The following is a 14,847-nucleotide window of genomic DNA, read 5'->3' on the forward strand; positions in this document are numbered from 1 at the left end:
GTGGTTACTGGATTTAGCTAGCGTGGGCTCCTTTTCGTCCGTGCTCTCTGGTTAAATCCAGTGCCATCGCGCTTCTTGTGAGTCCCAGCGAGAGAATGCGAAGGGGCGAGGCAGGACCAAAGTTGAGGCGAATCCAGTGGCATGCCGATGGGTCTCCAGGTGCGAGCTCTGAAAGTGACGGGAGGATGTGACGGGAGGGACAGGAGAGAGAGGGGTAAACGCAGCGCCTTAGAAATATTGAAGACAAAATTGGACCCCGAATAAATGATTTACTGGGAGGCATGTCATTTCCTTGCATTTTATTTTCTTATAAATTTATTTATTTATTTTTGGCTGCATTGGGTCTTAGTTGCTGCGCGCAGGCTTTCTCTAGTTGCAGAGGGTGGGGGGCTACTCTTCCTTGCAGAGCGCGGGCTCTAGGTGCGTGGGCTTCAGTAGCTGTGGCGCACGGGCTTAGCTGCTCCAGGGCATGTGGGATCTTCCCGGACCAGGGCTCAAACCCATGTCTCTTGTATTGGCAGGTGGATTCTTAACCACTGTGCCACCAGGGAAGCCCCTTGCCTTTTATTTTGTAGTTCTCTGATGCAGAGATAATGTAGGGGCTATTGATATGGTTGACTGTTAGGTATGTGACCTCAGAGGAGCTTGAATGAGAATGTAATACCAAGATAAGTCGACTTTCAGTTCAACTGACTCTTTCCTGCAAGATCCTTTGCCGCAATGGGGGAATTAAGAAGGGAATAAGGTAAGAAGGTCCTCAGGGTTTGGGGGTAAGCGCACGGTCTAGTTTGGACTCATCAATAGCAGTGCTAGGAGGGGCAGGAGAGAGGGCCAATGAAATGGTTTTGGTTGGGGTGTGGGGCATCCTGGATAGCTTTCAGGGTGAGAAGATCTTAGAACGATGTCTTCGTTAAGCTCTTTATGTTTACAGTATAAGATTTAAGTTTTCATAGAGGAAACAAAATGCGGCCAAGGTAGGACATAGTTTTTATTTTGTATCTTTGAAGAGGTCCTTAGTATATATTATGTGGCATCTTTCCTGCTTAACTGTAGAGGCCTATTTTAGGAAACAGAAATGTTCCTAACTTTTTTGTTTCTATCTCCAGCTGGCAAGAATGAGTCAGACATTTCCAAGCAAGATTGTTTTTTTTCCCTTTTTGTTTACTTTATCCAGACTCTAGCCAAAAAGATTCATCTCAAGGTATTACTTATTCACGATTGCTTTCCATTATAATATGCTTATATCTTATTTGAATGAAATTAACATAGCTTTTGCTTATGTAGTTTTGTTAAAAATCACAAGGTCTAAGGATAGTACATGAATGGGGGAAATTGGTTCATGGGGGATGTACTTAACTTGGCTGTAAGATGTGCAAAGGGTAGGACCTGGATTTAAATCACTGTCAGCTGGTTAGACTATTAGAAGCTTTTTTAGCACTCAACCAATTAAATCCTGAATAAGGGTAAATAGAAATAAATAAGTTTTCAATTAAAAATTGGTTGCCTTATTTTTTTTGGCAAGAGTTTTATTGAGATATAATGCATATGCCATACAATTAAGCCATTTAAAGTGCACAATTCGATGGGTCTTAGTGTATCATGAGTTGTGCCACCATCACCACAATCAATTTTAGAACATTTTCATCACCCCAAAAAGAGACTCCCTTTTCATTAGCAGTCACTGCTTACATCTTCCCTCCTCCAGTCCCTGGAAACCACTAATCTTCGTCTGTGTAGATTTGCCTATTCTGGATATTTCATATAAATGGAATCAGAAATTAGTCTTTTGTGACTGGCTTCTTTCACTTGGAATATTTTTAAGGTTTATTTATGTTGTAGTACCAGTACTTCATTTCTTTTTATTGCCAAAAAATATACCATTATATGAATATATACCACATTTTATGTGTCCATTCAGGTTGTTTTCCTTCGGGGGCTGTTACAAATAATGCTGCCATGAACAGTAGTGTACGAGTTTGTGTCGGGGCATGTGTTTTCATTCCTCTTGAGTATATGCCTAAGGGTGGAATTGCTGGGTCATATGCTAACTCATGTTTAACTTTTTGAGGAAATGCCAGACCTTTTCCAAAGTGGCTGCCATTTTACATTCCCACGAGCCATGGGCGAGGGTTCCAGTTTCTCCACATTCTCATGGGTGTGAAGTGGTATCATTGTGGTGGTTGCCCTTTTTTAAGGACTCAAAGTTTGTAAGAAACTTGCTAGAGGATGCTCCTTGAGTGCAGAGACAATGTCTGAGGTGAATTTGTGTTTTCAGTCCCTGGCGCGCAAATAGATACGTGTGTTTCTGCTGCATTGTTTCCTGATAATATGGCTCGCACATTATTCTGACAATATTCTTCTAATTATTAATTACAGATGAATTACAGAAAACTGCTATGTTGCAGAACTGATTTACTTAAATGTAGACCTGCTAAATGAAAATAACCCACTTACTTTACAGAAGCCACAAGGGGTCGCTGCTCTTGGTATTCTTAGTGTACTTTTGGATAGGGAAGTATGCAGTCCCTTATAAATGGAATCATTGATTTTGAGTTGTATTTATGTATTTTTACATTTGCTTATAAGTTTTACATGCTTTTTGTTGCTATTTTTTATTGTTTTACTGGTGACATTGAAGTTCTCGATTTAATCATTTGATTACATCTTTGCTTCCTTTGATAACTTCATATCCAATGATTAAACCTTTTTACTGCTGTTCACATAATGAACTGTTGTGATTACTGCATATGTAAATGAGGATATGTCAGCTGTATTAAAGATGTTATTTGTCAAAAGCATTGACCAGTGCAGAAAATAATTTAAAATAAAATATCTCTTTTCAGGAATTATATTCTTGGAGATGTTGGGAAAAGATTCCTGGGTCTTGGAAGATAATTACTAGAAATATGCAGGGGAGGTAGTATATCTTTCTTTTTTTAATGTATTAAGTATTCCTGGAACGAAAGCAGTGAATTGGAAGGGGAGGATTGTCCAAGTAAAAAATGGATTTATAAAGCCTTGAGTGAAATCTAATTTTCTGTTTTATGGTATAGAATCTCATTAATTGGTTACTTGGGGGAAAAAATAGTAACAGCTAATGCTTATTGAGTGGTTACATGTAAGACATTGTACTAAGTGTATTATACACACAGTTTTTTGTTTTTGTTTTAAACACTTATTTCTCTCAACAACCCTATGAAAGTAAATAGACTTTTTGCCTTCTAGGATTGGTATCATTCTTATTGAATACCTACCTTTTTGTCAGATTTTTAGCTAGTTTTACATTTATTTGTCATCTTGATATAATAAAATGTATTTCTAGTGACTGACATATTCTTGCTGAATTTTTCATCCTTTTAATTCTCTGGGGTTTTTTCTGCTTCAGAAAGCCTTGGGGTCTTGAAATTATTGGTGATTAAATATAAAGACAGTTCTGAACCTGGTCCTTTCCCAAGAATTTTAGACCTTTAGAGCTAATTTATAAGTTGTGCGTTTTAGTTTTTGGATATGGATTGTGACCTTCTGTGTTAGTTGTTTATTGCTGTGTAACAAATTACTCAATATTTGGCAGTTTAAAACAACAAACACTTACGGAACATTGGGGAGAGGAGGTAGAAGAGAGACAGCAGCTTCCAAACTGTCTCATTTGGCAAGCCTGTGTTCCCTGATGGCTGTTGGCTAAGGGCTTCAGTTCTTCTTCATCATGTGAACCTCTCCATGGGCTGCCTGAGTGTCTTTACCGCATGATAGCTGGCTTTCGGACACTCGTCCAAGAGAGAAAAGCCAAGATAGAAGGTTGTCTTTCAATAGTCTTGAAAGTGACAAAACACCAACAGGACCCTATCCTGTTGGTCCTGGTATGGTATAGATGGGCACTATACAAAGGTGTGACTGCCAAGAGGTGTAGGATCATTGGAGACCATCTTGGAGGTTGACTGCCACACTTTAGTTAAATACTTTTTTTAAAAAACTGTTTCAGTTTATTAAATCAAGAGATTTAATCTTTGACCCTCAAGTCAGATGAAGTATGAGAGCATATGATCCAAATGAGTGCTCTCTTTGCTATGGTGCATGGTTTCTTTCTCGCCTATGTATATATAAACTACTTAAGTGGTGCTACATTCATTTTGGAAAATTTCTAAGGAGTTTATAAGAAAGTTCAGGGCTTCCCTGGTGGTGCAGTGGTTGCGAGTCCGCCTGCCGATGCAGGGGACACGGGTTCATGCCCCGGTCCGGGAAGATCCCACGTGCCGCAGAGCGGCTAGGCCTGTGAGCCATGGCCTCTGAGCCTGCGTGTCCGGAGCCAAAGAAGAAAAGAAAGTTCAGTTTATAGTCAGAATCTTCTCTCTTCATTAAATATTGTTTTTCTCGGACCCATTTCCCCTCTCCCAATTCCTCCGAGGTGGAGGCGGTTAGAGAAGCTGGTGGCACTAGACTATAGATAGAAATTGTGTGTCCCCTTCCTCTATTATTTTGCTTGGGGTTCAGATTGACTTGGAGGAGTTGACATTTCTGTTTAGAGTTTTTCAAGGAATGTAGTCCAGTTACTTATAGGCAATTACACAAATATTTGACATAGAATGGAGTAAAGATACAAATATGCAGCAGCAGACTTAGAGCAGTTTGCCCTTTTCCCCAAAAGCTTGATTTTTATCCAATAGGGTGAGTATACTTTCTTTTCTTTCTGCTACTTTCTCCCCCACCATGGGCTCTGTCCCTCTTAATGAGCAAAACAGACCTTGTCAAGAAGTCAGAATGTTCCAAATTGGCAGAATTCTAATTAGTTCCTGAGATTTGTAATCTTTTGAGTCTTTTCCCATTATTACTGCTTAGAAGTTCTTTGTTAACAGAGACGACTTTGCCCCTTTTCCTTTAAAGCTTTAGTGCTTCTGATCATTGGAAACCTTGTCTGATAACAAAAACATTACATATAAAGCAAGGCATAACCAGTTTGGGAATGTATTAATGTATAGTTACCCTTCCCATATCAGGCTTGATCTTGAGAAGACGACACCTCCAAGTTAGCATAAGGTAACCTGTGCAAAGTAGTAAATGATATGCTTGAAATTATCTTTGTTATGGGTTTTTTCCAATCATAGTAAAATTGGAGGTCTTATCTGTTCTATGTGAGAGAATTTAAAACTATAGAAATGTGCATTTATTACGTATTTTTTAAAAGGAGCTAAGCAATAAAAACTTTAAGGCTAGAGCTTAAGTTGAAAATAAGAAGAAAGTATAAATGTCCAATGATTAAACTTTTCCACTGCTGTTCACATCATGATTTGTTGTGATTAATGTATGTGGATGAGGACATAATGAAAAAAAATCATGAGGCTTATAGATAAAATGTGGTTTTTGTACATTGACTTGCCTGTAAATGTTTTTCATTTTAGGAATAAAATTGAAGGGTGTTTTTCTTAGAGAACACCATTTGTCCGATTTATCAGGAATTCGAAGATTTATATAAGGTAAGAGGTTTATAAACTTTTCAGTTTTGACAAAAGAAGACAAAAAATCAAATCTGAGCAAAAAATTGGATATTGTATTCATTATATATTGAGCATAATGTGGATATCATATTCAATTAAAATTTTTCCTTATTTTTTCAGCTTTCAAAGAATACAAATACTATTTCAAAAATAATATAATTTTCCAAATCCATAGATTTAATACAGCATAGGCAGTTGGGTGGGTGGGGGGTAGGACTTTTAACCTTGACAGTCATCTTTTCTTAAAAATAATACAATTCTTTCAGGCCCTGAATTAGAGATCATATGTTCTGGGATTTAAATTTGCTGAATTATTGGATATTCTGTACATAATTGTTTGGTGTGCCAGTGGATGACCATCCTATAACTTCAGCTTTCTTCAAGAATAACAGATAGGCCAGTGGTCAGAAGCTAAGAATCTCAAATCTAATACCAGATTAATCTGTCATTAATCAGGCGTGTAATCTTGGGGTGTTTTTCAAATTGGAGGAATATAAAGCGGGAAAATTTTTGTGAATACTCAATGTTGATTTAAGTTAATTTTCTATTTCTTAAAGTTGATATAAACTTTGTTTATTGCCCTTAATGAAAAGATTTACAAAATAAATACATTCGAAAACAAAATTTAAACATTAACGGGGTGGATGCTACTGTTTTGCAGAAGTAAACATAGTACTGGCTGCTATCCAGTAAATTTTGTGCCTTGTGCCTTGTGATGATTGTAGAGTTTTACAATCTGGACAGCAGTATGGTTGTCCAGAACTTTACTCTTTTGCAGACCTAAAGATTATTGAAATGAGGGAAGGGGGCCTAAATTCACAAAAGGATGTCTTTGGACTGTCTGCAAATCCTTATTTGAAGAATTCTATATTATATTACTTCCAAACATTCTTCTAGCTCCAATGAGTAATTCAGAGTCTTGGAATTAACATTCTTTTGAGAAAAACTGAAGTTTTAATTTGATCTAGGATTTGGCTTGGCTAGTAGTTAACTAAATTGGGTTAAAAGTTGACTGTTTTGGGCTTCCCTGGTGGCGCAGTGGTTGAGAGTCCGCCTGCCGATGCAGGGGACACTGGTTCGTGCCCCGGTCCTGGAAGATCCCACATGCCGTGGAGCGGCTGGGCCCGTGAGCCAAGGTCACTGGGCCTGCGTGTCCGGAGCCTGTGCTCCACGGCGGGAGAGGCCACAACAGTGAGAGGCCCGCGTACCGCAAAAAAAAAAAAAAAAAAAAAAGTTGCCTGTTTTGTTAACTACCAATACAAGTTTTTCTTTTTAGATACAGGTAGTCCGTCCTTTGCACCATTTCACCATGCGTGAATATCAGTTTTCACAATGTAGTTAAACAACAGCTGTCCCACAACAACACAGCTGAACTTTTAGTTGTCACAGTATTAACTGAATTATTGCATAAACTTTGCTACTGGCTCTTTATTGCAAAATCATTATGCAAAGATGTGCATCATGAACAGTAGCAGTTACATGACTTCTTTCAAAGTCTTGGTGATTGGTCACTGAACATCTATTAGTTATACACAGATAGTAAAGCATATACTTGTGTTGCCTCCTTGTCTCCTAGGGATAAACCCATGTGAGATTTTGCAAAAATAGAAAATCAGAAGACGGAATTGGTCAACAAATATGACAGAATAGCAAAGAAATGAAAAGTGATAATACTGGAAGTGAAATTAGATGTGGTTAGATTTGAAAATGGCCACAGCAAAGCAAAGATAGGATGAGACCTAGGCCTACATGAAGCTACAGTACAAGCCACATTTTAAAAGTCTGATGAATACAAAAACAATGTAAAGTTGCTTCAACATCTTTTCGTTTAAATTGTACTAGGAACAGAAAGCCGCTGATGGTTGAAATGGAGCATTTACTTCTTTGGATTGAGGACTGTAATCAAAAACAAATCCCAGTCAGTTTGGCATTGAAGTTAGTTGCTGCATTGAAGGAAAATGGTAATTACAAGGACATCTATTTACTGCCAGTGAAGGCTGGTTTCATTGTTTCAGAAGTCAACATGAATTGATTAATGTTAAGCTACCTGGTGAAGCTACAAGCTCAGATAAGGATGCTACTGTGAAATTTGTACTCAAGATTCCAAGAATTACAGGCAGTCCTTGCTTTGCACAGTAGTGAGAGACTGTACTATGCAAAAAACTGCAGGATTTGGATGGGATGTAAATGGAGTTAGAAGATAAAGATGATCCTGGGAATGTTGACACTGGTGCCATTCAAGAAATAGTTCTAGATATGCAGGAGGCAGAACGTAGTGAAGGCAAATATAAAGTTTTACGTGAGTAAAGCAGTTGTAAAGGATGAACGTGTCTCAGAAGTCATGCTGTTGAAAAACTTCACATTGAAGGAACTTTCAGAGATGTTTCATGACATTGACGGCACAAAGGATAAAATTTTGGAAGCTGATTCAAACTTAGAAAGGAGTATGACAGTTTGCCAAGGCAGAGATAAGATGCACACTCCATGTTATAAGTCATATAATGTGAAGAAAGCAAGCACTTTTCAAACTACTTGATACATTTTTTATAAAGAAATAAAACATTATAATTTTCAGTGTTTCTAGTGGTTTGTTTTGGGGTTTTGTTTGTTTGGGGGGGTTGTTCGATTTTGGGGTTTTTGGGTTTTTTTGTTTTTTGGCTGCGCTGCGTGGCTTGTTGGACCTCAGTTCCCCTACCAGGGATTCAATCTGAGCTCCAGCAGTGAAAGCGCCAAGTCCTAACCACTGGACCGCCAGGGAATTCCCAATGTTTCTAGTGTTTTAAATATTAATTTTACTATATTACATTTATAACCAACACCAGAGGGTTTTTAATGTTTTGGCAAATTTTAAGGTTACAGAATAATCATAGATTGTTAATCCCATAGATTAAGACTTTGCAGAGTTTCAGCTTGCATAGTCAAAGCCAGAACCGCCTGCATTTAAAACAAGCTAAGGAGTCTTTGTATTCAACCAGATATAAATACATCAAGTTGAGAAACCACTATATTTTAGCCTTATAACCATATATATTATAATTGACATTTTTCACATTGTCTTTGTATGCTACTACATCAAGTCTTTGAAATAAAAATTTATAATACTAAATGTCTCATTTGGACTTTGAGCATTAATCCATTTGTAGGTAAAATCCTGTCTAATAGAATAGGGGTTGGCAAACTTTACTGTAAAGGGCCATATAGTAAATATTTTAGGCTTTGCGGGCCATATAGTCTCTAGCAAATACTCGTTTGCCCTTGTAGCACCAAAAACAGCCATAGACAATAACAAACCATTTAGCATGGCTCTGTTCTAATAAAACTTTGTGGATACAAAAATTTGAATTTCATGTAATTTTCTCATGAAACTTTTCTTTTGCCATTCTTAGCTCACAAGGGTCTACAAAAAGGGGGTTCCGGGGTGGAGAGGTTTGCAGTTTGATTTATGCAATAGGGACATGTAATTGAACTGTACGATTGTATACCAAAGAATGTAACCACTGCTTGCATCATTGAGTTTTGAGAAAGTTGTTCTTATGAATACTTTTCCATACCATTGCACACTTACAGGTAGTAGGGTGGGGGATCTTTGGGGAATGGGGCAGTAGGAAATTCAATGTTTCTTTTCACTTGACTCAAATGATGGTCCCACTTTTAAGTCAGGGATTTTTACTGACACCTTTTTAGGTAAACTAGTCCTTGCAGCGGTAAGTAAAAATGGAAGGCTTTTTAGAATTCTAGAAATTAGCAACTCTAGCCTAAGACTCTTGAGCAGGTCTACTTCAGCCCTACATAAATAAATTTGCTTTTTAAACGGAACCAGAAGTATAAAACGCTAAAAGGGTGTTGAAAGGAGTACAGTGAGTACAAATGTGCCTACTGTCTTAAATAAGAGTGTTTGCTATATTTTGCTTTGTGTGTGCAAAAAAGAGATACTACTTCCAGTGAAGGTGTTTAGAAAAGACCCTTGACTGGTGTAATGGGAAGAGAACTATACAAGTTCTGTACTTTAGCAAGTGATTTTCCTCTGGCTTTATTTGTTCGCTGTGAAATAATTCCTCCGTAAACTAGAAACAACATCCAGGCAACGCACTAATTAGATGCCAGGCTCTGGTGAAACTAGCAATAGTTACAGTGACTGAAGGCAAATGCTAACAGATCTCAAATAGTACCACAGGATACTAACTGGAATACCTTATTTACCCCAGTATGCCTCTTTAGAGTAACAAATCAAGTACGTCCACAACAGCCTTTGGGTATAAACAGATCCGTTTGGTTTTAAAGAAGTCTCAGTAAGCAATGCCGTAGAACCAAGTAAGCAATTTTAAGAGCCCAGTCACAGTTACAGTTGTTGCAATAAGGCCCTTGCAGCCCGATTTTCGGTGGCTGGTCGCGTTGGCAGTGTCGCGGGGGCTGCTGACGTTTCACAGGACCAGTGCTACGTGGCGTTCCTGCGGGCCGGGGCCCTTCTTCCGCTAGGCAGCTACGCCCAGCAGGATTTTTCTTTTTCGCGTCGTCCTGGTCGCCACCGCACGCCACCTCCGAGAACCGATCCTTAACCTCACGGGGGCGCGCGCGGCGCGGGAGCGAGCCGCCTCCTCCACCATCGCTCCCGGAAGTGCCGTGGCCGGCCGCGCGCCGGGGCGGGCGGGGCAAGGCGTCGCTCCCGGAAGCGTCGGACAGCCGGCTGGGCGGGGTTGCGACTGCCACGTTGGAGCGGAACGTGGAGGTGGCCCTGGGCAGGAGGAGGGGCGGCGGCGAATGCTGGGAGAGTCGGACGAGCGCGGCGCTACTGTAGGAACTGGTCGCCGGGGGTCCCCGCCAGGTGTGTCCGCCTGTCCCCTTCTTTCCTCTTTGAGGGCCCAGGCCCTTCAGGGAGAGCCTGGGCCAACGCTGGTATCCCGGCCTCGGTCTCCGCTGGTCGCTGCCAGCCTGCGGCCCGGCCTCTGGTGGAGGCGCGCCCGGGTCTTCGTTTCGGGCCCGGCGGGTCAACGCCTGGCGTCACGGCTGCTTTGGAGATCGCCCGGTCCGCATCCGCCGACGTTTCCACTGCTGAGCAGAGGCGCCCCTGAGACTTGCGACAGGGTGTCCTGCCGGCGCCCGTAGCTGGCGTCTGAGGTTAGGAGACCTTCAGATCCTTGTGCACAAAGAGGTGCGGTCCCCAAGGGCGAGGGAAGGAAACAAACCTCAGGATTACTTTGGTTGACTTTAGTTTGGTTGGGATTTTTTGTTGCTCTTTGAACTGTTGCCAGATTTAAAGGTTCGTAGGTTTTAACTATAGGCTGTTGTCATTTAACCAGGATTGGATTATTTTAAGGGCAGTAGTCGCCGGTCGCAGCCTATACCTCGAAGGAAGTATCATTGAGTGTTGTATGTTTTTGCTAATAAGTTACTATTATACGAGGTTAAATTACGGGGCAGGTGTAAAATAAATCAAAATATTGCCTGGGCTTACGAGCATTATAAACTTTTCCGTGAGCGCAAGGAACTAATTTTACCTAGGTCATTCTGAAGTTGCATTGATGGTGACAAATCCTTCTTCCTAAACTGTCTTTCTAACCACAGAAAACTGAAATTTGATTGTCTTTGTGGGCAACTGTAACTCTATTTAATCAATAATTATGAGCCTCGTCCTTGTTTCATGCTGTCTTAAGTTTTCTGAACATAACGATTGTTCTAGAGTTGGCTAAAGTTTACTTACCTTTTCTTAGTGGTTCTTCTGTGCTCCTGGTTTCTCATTGTCCCTTAATTACAGCTCTGGGAAAGTTTCGTAGACTCTAAGAACTTTTGGATAAGTTGAACTGTTTTTGTTGTTGTGAATTTCTGTTACACACATCTAAGTTTACTTAGGAAATGTGAGATTTTGAGTGGATTTACAATTATATTCCTTAATTGTATATAAGCAAGTTCTTTTCTGAAACTGATAGCATAAGAACGGAAAGAAATTTTTGTAGACTGTAAAGAGCAATGATTCTCAACCTTTTGGGATTCCACTCTTTTAAGGATCTGATGAAACCATTGGATCATCTTCCTAAACAAATGCACATATACACACGGATAGGATTTTCTGTATATTTTCATGAGGTTTACAAATCCCAAATTAAAGATTCTTGTAAGTTGATATTATTAAATTGATTTTTCAGTTGTCTTTAGAAGTGTTGTCATTCTTAAATAAGTTAATTTCAGCTCAGAAAGTTTTGTTTATTAAGACTGCAGATAAGCGTGACACCATTTAGTTCAGTTTTGTTTATTAAGACTGCAGATAAGTGTGACTCCATTTAGTTCACCAATGCACAGTTACTTCTTTGATTTGGTTTTTGTTGAGTGAGATGACCCTAGAACATCAATAACATTAAACAAATTCTCTAGAACAAATGTGCCCATCCATAATGAGATATTTTGCCCACACAAGATGGATTTTTACTAAAGACAGTGGCAGCTAGGGATTGTATTCCTGGTTTGGGAGTCAGAGTTTCCAGTTCTGTTACCTCTTGCACTTTTTACTTTCTGGTTTAGGTCAGCTCTATATGTAGCCTTGTAAGGTTGGTGTTTTTTTAGAGAATAGTACTGTTGGGTTTTAGTGTTGCTTCACAAAATTAGCGTTTAGAAAATGCAGAAAGAAAAAAAGTTTTCACTTAACTGCACACAATTGCTGTGGAGACAAACTTGGATGAATAAATAAAAGTTTTCTGGATCATATATTTTCTTCAGTAGATGTATTCTTTTGAAGATTCACTGGGGTAAACATTTTAAATTGTGACTTTTGTATTAGCTGCCGTTTACAAGCATTGATTGACCAGGTGCCAGGGACTGTTCTCTGTGAATTCTCACAACAAACCTATGGTGTACTTTTATTACAGTTATTTTACCAAATGGTTAGCCATGACACACATAGATAAAGTTACATGCTTAAGGTCAGAGCTAGGACATGGTGAAGCTGGGATTTAAACCAAGGATGTCGGCTCCAGTCTCCATACTTTTAACTGCTGTGCTATAGATGTTGTCTTACAGGGGGTATATGTAAACAAACCATTGTCCTCACAATTTTCTTTTAATATTTTCACAACTATGTTCTGTGTAAAATAGTCTTGAATGAAACAAATCTACATAGCATGAATTCTAATCACATACAATATTGAAAAAAATTACACAAAGTTTTTAAAGCAAGTCTCACTTGGGAAATACGCGTTTTAATCTAAGACTTCTTTCTTCATATTTTCAAGAAAACTAGTTACAACTAAGTGGTCATTTTTAAGAGGAAATACACATGTATCTAGATGAAGCTGTATTTCCATAGTATTCTTAATAGTTTTGAGAATGATATGTAGTTTATGGTATTCTTGTCTAATTAGATTCAGACTGCTTAATGTAGTTCTAGGCTATTTGTAGTAGAGTGATTTGATGTTTTTTTAAACAATGGTATTTAAGCCTTATGTTCAGTACAGGTTCATAAGTGGAACTGCTTCTGGTGGAACATTGAGTACTAAGGCCAAGAAATAGACTTTATAAATGCTTTGAATTCCTACTTAACCATTTTATGTTCTTGTGAATTTGTCTCTCTCTCTCTCAGTAAGTGTTACACATTAACTAAGTGTTCATGAATTCAGTAGCCCTTGTTGTATCTTTACTCCTAAAGATACTGTAATTATATTCAATTTGGTTTTTAAAAAACTTTATATATATGTAGCTATTTTGTTTTCACTTTTAGAAATTATTCTAAAGGCACTTTAGTACTTTCCCCTATTTTTTAAATAAGTTAAGTTTTAAACAGTGAAGAATTTAAAAATTAAATATTTTACTTGAAATTGGTCTTTCTAGCTCATCAGTCTTTTTGTATTCCCATAAATACAGACATTCAAAATCAATCAAGCAAAACTGTGTATCTCAGTCTGTGCTAAGCAATTTTGAGTCCAAAAAGGGTAAAAGCTGTAACACTTGATTGAAAAAATGACAGTATTTGTCGATTTGGTGAGACAAGATGACATATAAAACAGTTGGTAAAACAGGCGATGGGAAAATATGTACTAATAGAATGTTAAAAAGTTTTATTAAGGTAAATAAGACACTTTATTGTAAGATGCTTGAAGTGTGGTACAGACTAATGTAAAGAGTTAAGAGACTATTTAGATCAGTGTGGATTGGACCAGTAGGGCAGATTTCATGAAGGACCTGGGATTTGAACTTATTATTAAAGACAATTGGCTGAGAAGAAAAAGAGGGCATTTCATATAAAGAAAATAGGCCTCTTTTTCACTTCTTAGAAAATTGGGATTTTTTTTTCCTTTTTTTCTTCACAATAATCTTAGGAAACTAGATGTGCAGTTTTCTTGATTAATCTCATGATAGTAATAATCTTTAAAGTAGTTAGCATATTAAAACACATTTTAGGGCTTCCCTGGTGGCGCAGTGGTTGAGAGTCCGCCTGCCGATGCAGGGCACACGGGTTCGTGCCCCAGTCCGGGAAGATCCCACATGCCGCGGAGCGGCTGGGCCTGTGAGCCATGGCTGCTGAGCCTGCGCGTCCGGAGCCTGTGCTCTGCAACGGCAGAGGCCACAACAGTGAGAGGCCCGCGTACCGCAAAAAACAAAACAAAACAAAAACACATTTTAATTTGTGTTTGGACCTCTGTAAAATACATTATCTCATTTCAACCTCACAATATCCCCTAAGGTAATCATTCTTAACCCCATCTTACAAAGGTAAGTAGGAATTGGGGCTCAGAGAGGTCAAATGATGTGTCGACGGTGTCAAAAGTAACAGACCCAGTATTCAAGTTGAGGATTAACTCCAGAGGCCCTGCCTCTAAGCTATGTAGTTCAACCTTCTATCCACTTTTGCCTAAACTAGGCTGTTTCTAAAATACATGTCTTCTTCCCTTAATTTCATCATGCATTGTAGTTTCTTTGCCATTCATTATTTCTCTTAAATGTTAATATTTCTTCTATAATTAAAATTGAATACTTGAGCTTGTTGTAATAACAAGTAAGAGCTTGGACTCTGGAGCTAAACTTCTGAGTTCAAATCTTGGCTCTGCCCCTTGCTAGTGTGTTCAAATTATTTAATCTTTCTGTGCCTTCATTTTATTATCTGTAAAATGTTCATCAAGTATAAACAATTTGGACATGTAAGACTCAGGGCATGTTTTTAGTCTAAGGCCCTCTTAAGGAAACTGTTAGAGGATGAACTTCATCCTCCAGAGATGAGTAAGAAAACTGCCAAGAGTACTGTTGGAGAACATTGAGTATATTTAACTACAATAGACCTGAGGCTAAAACAAAAGTAGGAATAAGGAAGAAAGAATAAAATGTACATGTTAAATATCTGATGATGTAGGAATTGGTCGTAAAAGTAAAAAATTAA

General features: G+C 38.7%; 1 protein-coding gene across 4 annotated transcripts in view; it reads left to right on the forward strand.

The window, feature by feature from the left end:
• The first annotated feature begins 10,194 nt into the window (after nucleotides 1-10,194).
• Nucleotides 10,195-14,847, forward strand: part of SEC31A (SEC31 homolog A, COPII coat complex component) — a 64,012-nt gene continuing 59,359 nt past the window's right edge. Inside the window, exon 1 of one of the 4 annotated variants that reach the window (XM_033409993.2) lies at nucleotides 10,195-10,311. The gene's annotated coding sequence lies outside the window, so the exon portion shown is untranslated. The other 3 variants (XM_033409995.2, XM_033409997.2, XM_049709352.1) reach the window with 3 other exon arrangements.

Source organism: Orcinus orca, chromosome 4, assembly GCF_937001465.1.
Source record: "Orcinus orca chromosome 4, mOrcOrc1.1, whole genome shotgun sequence".
NCBI lineage: Eukaryota > Metazoa > Chordata > Mammalia > Artiodactyla > Delphinidae > Orcinus > Orcinus orca.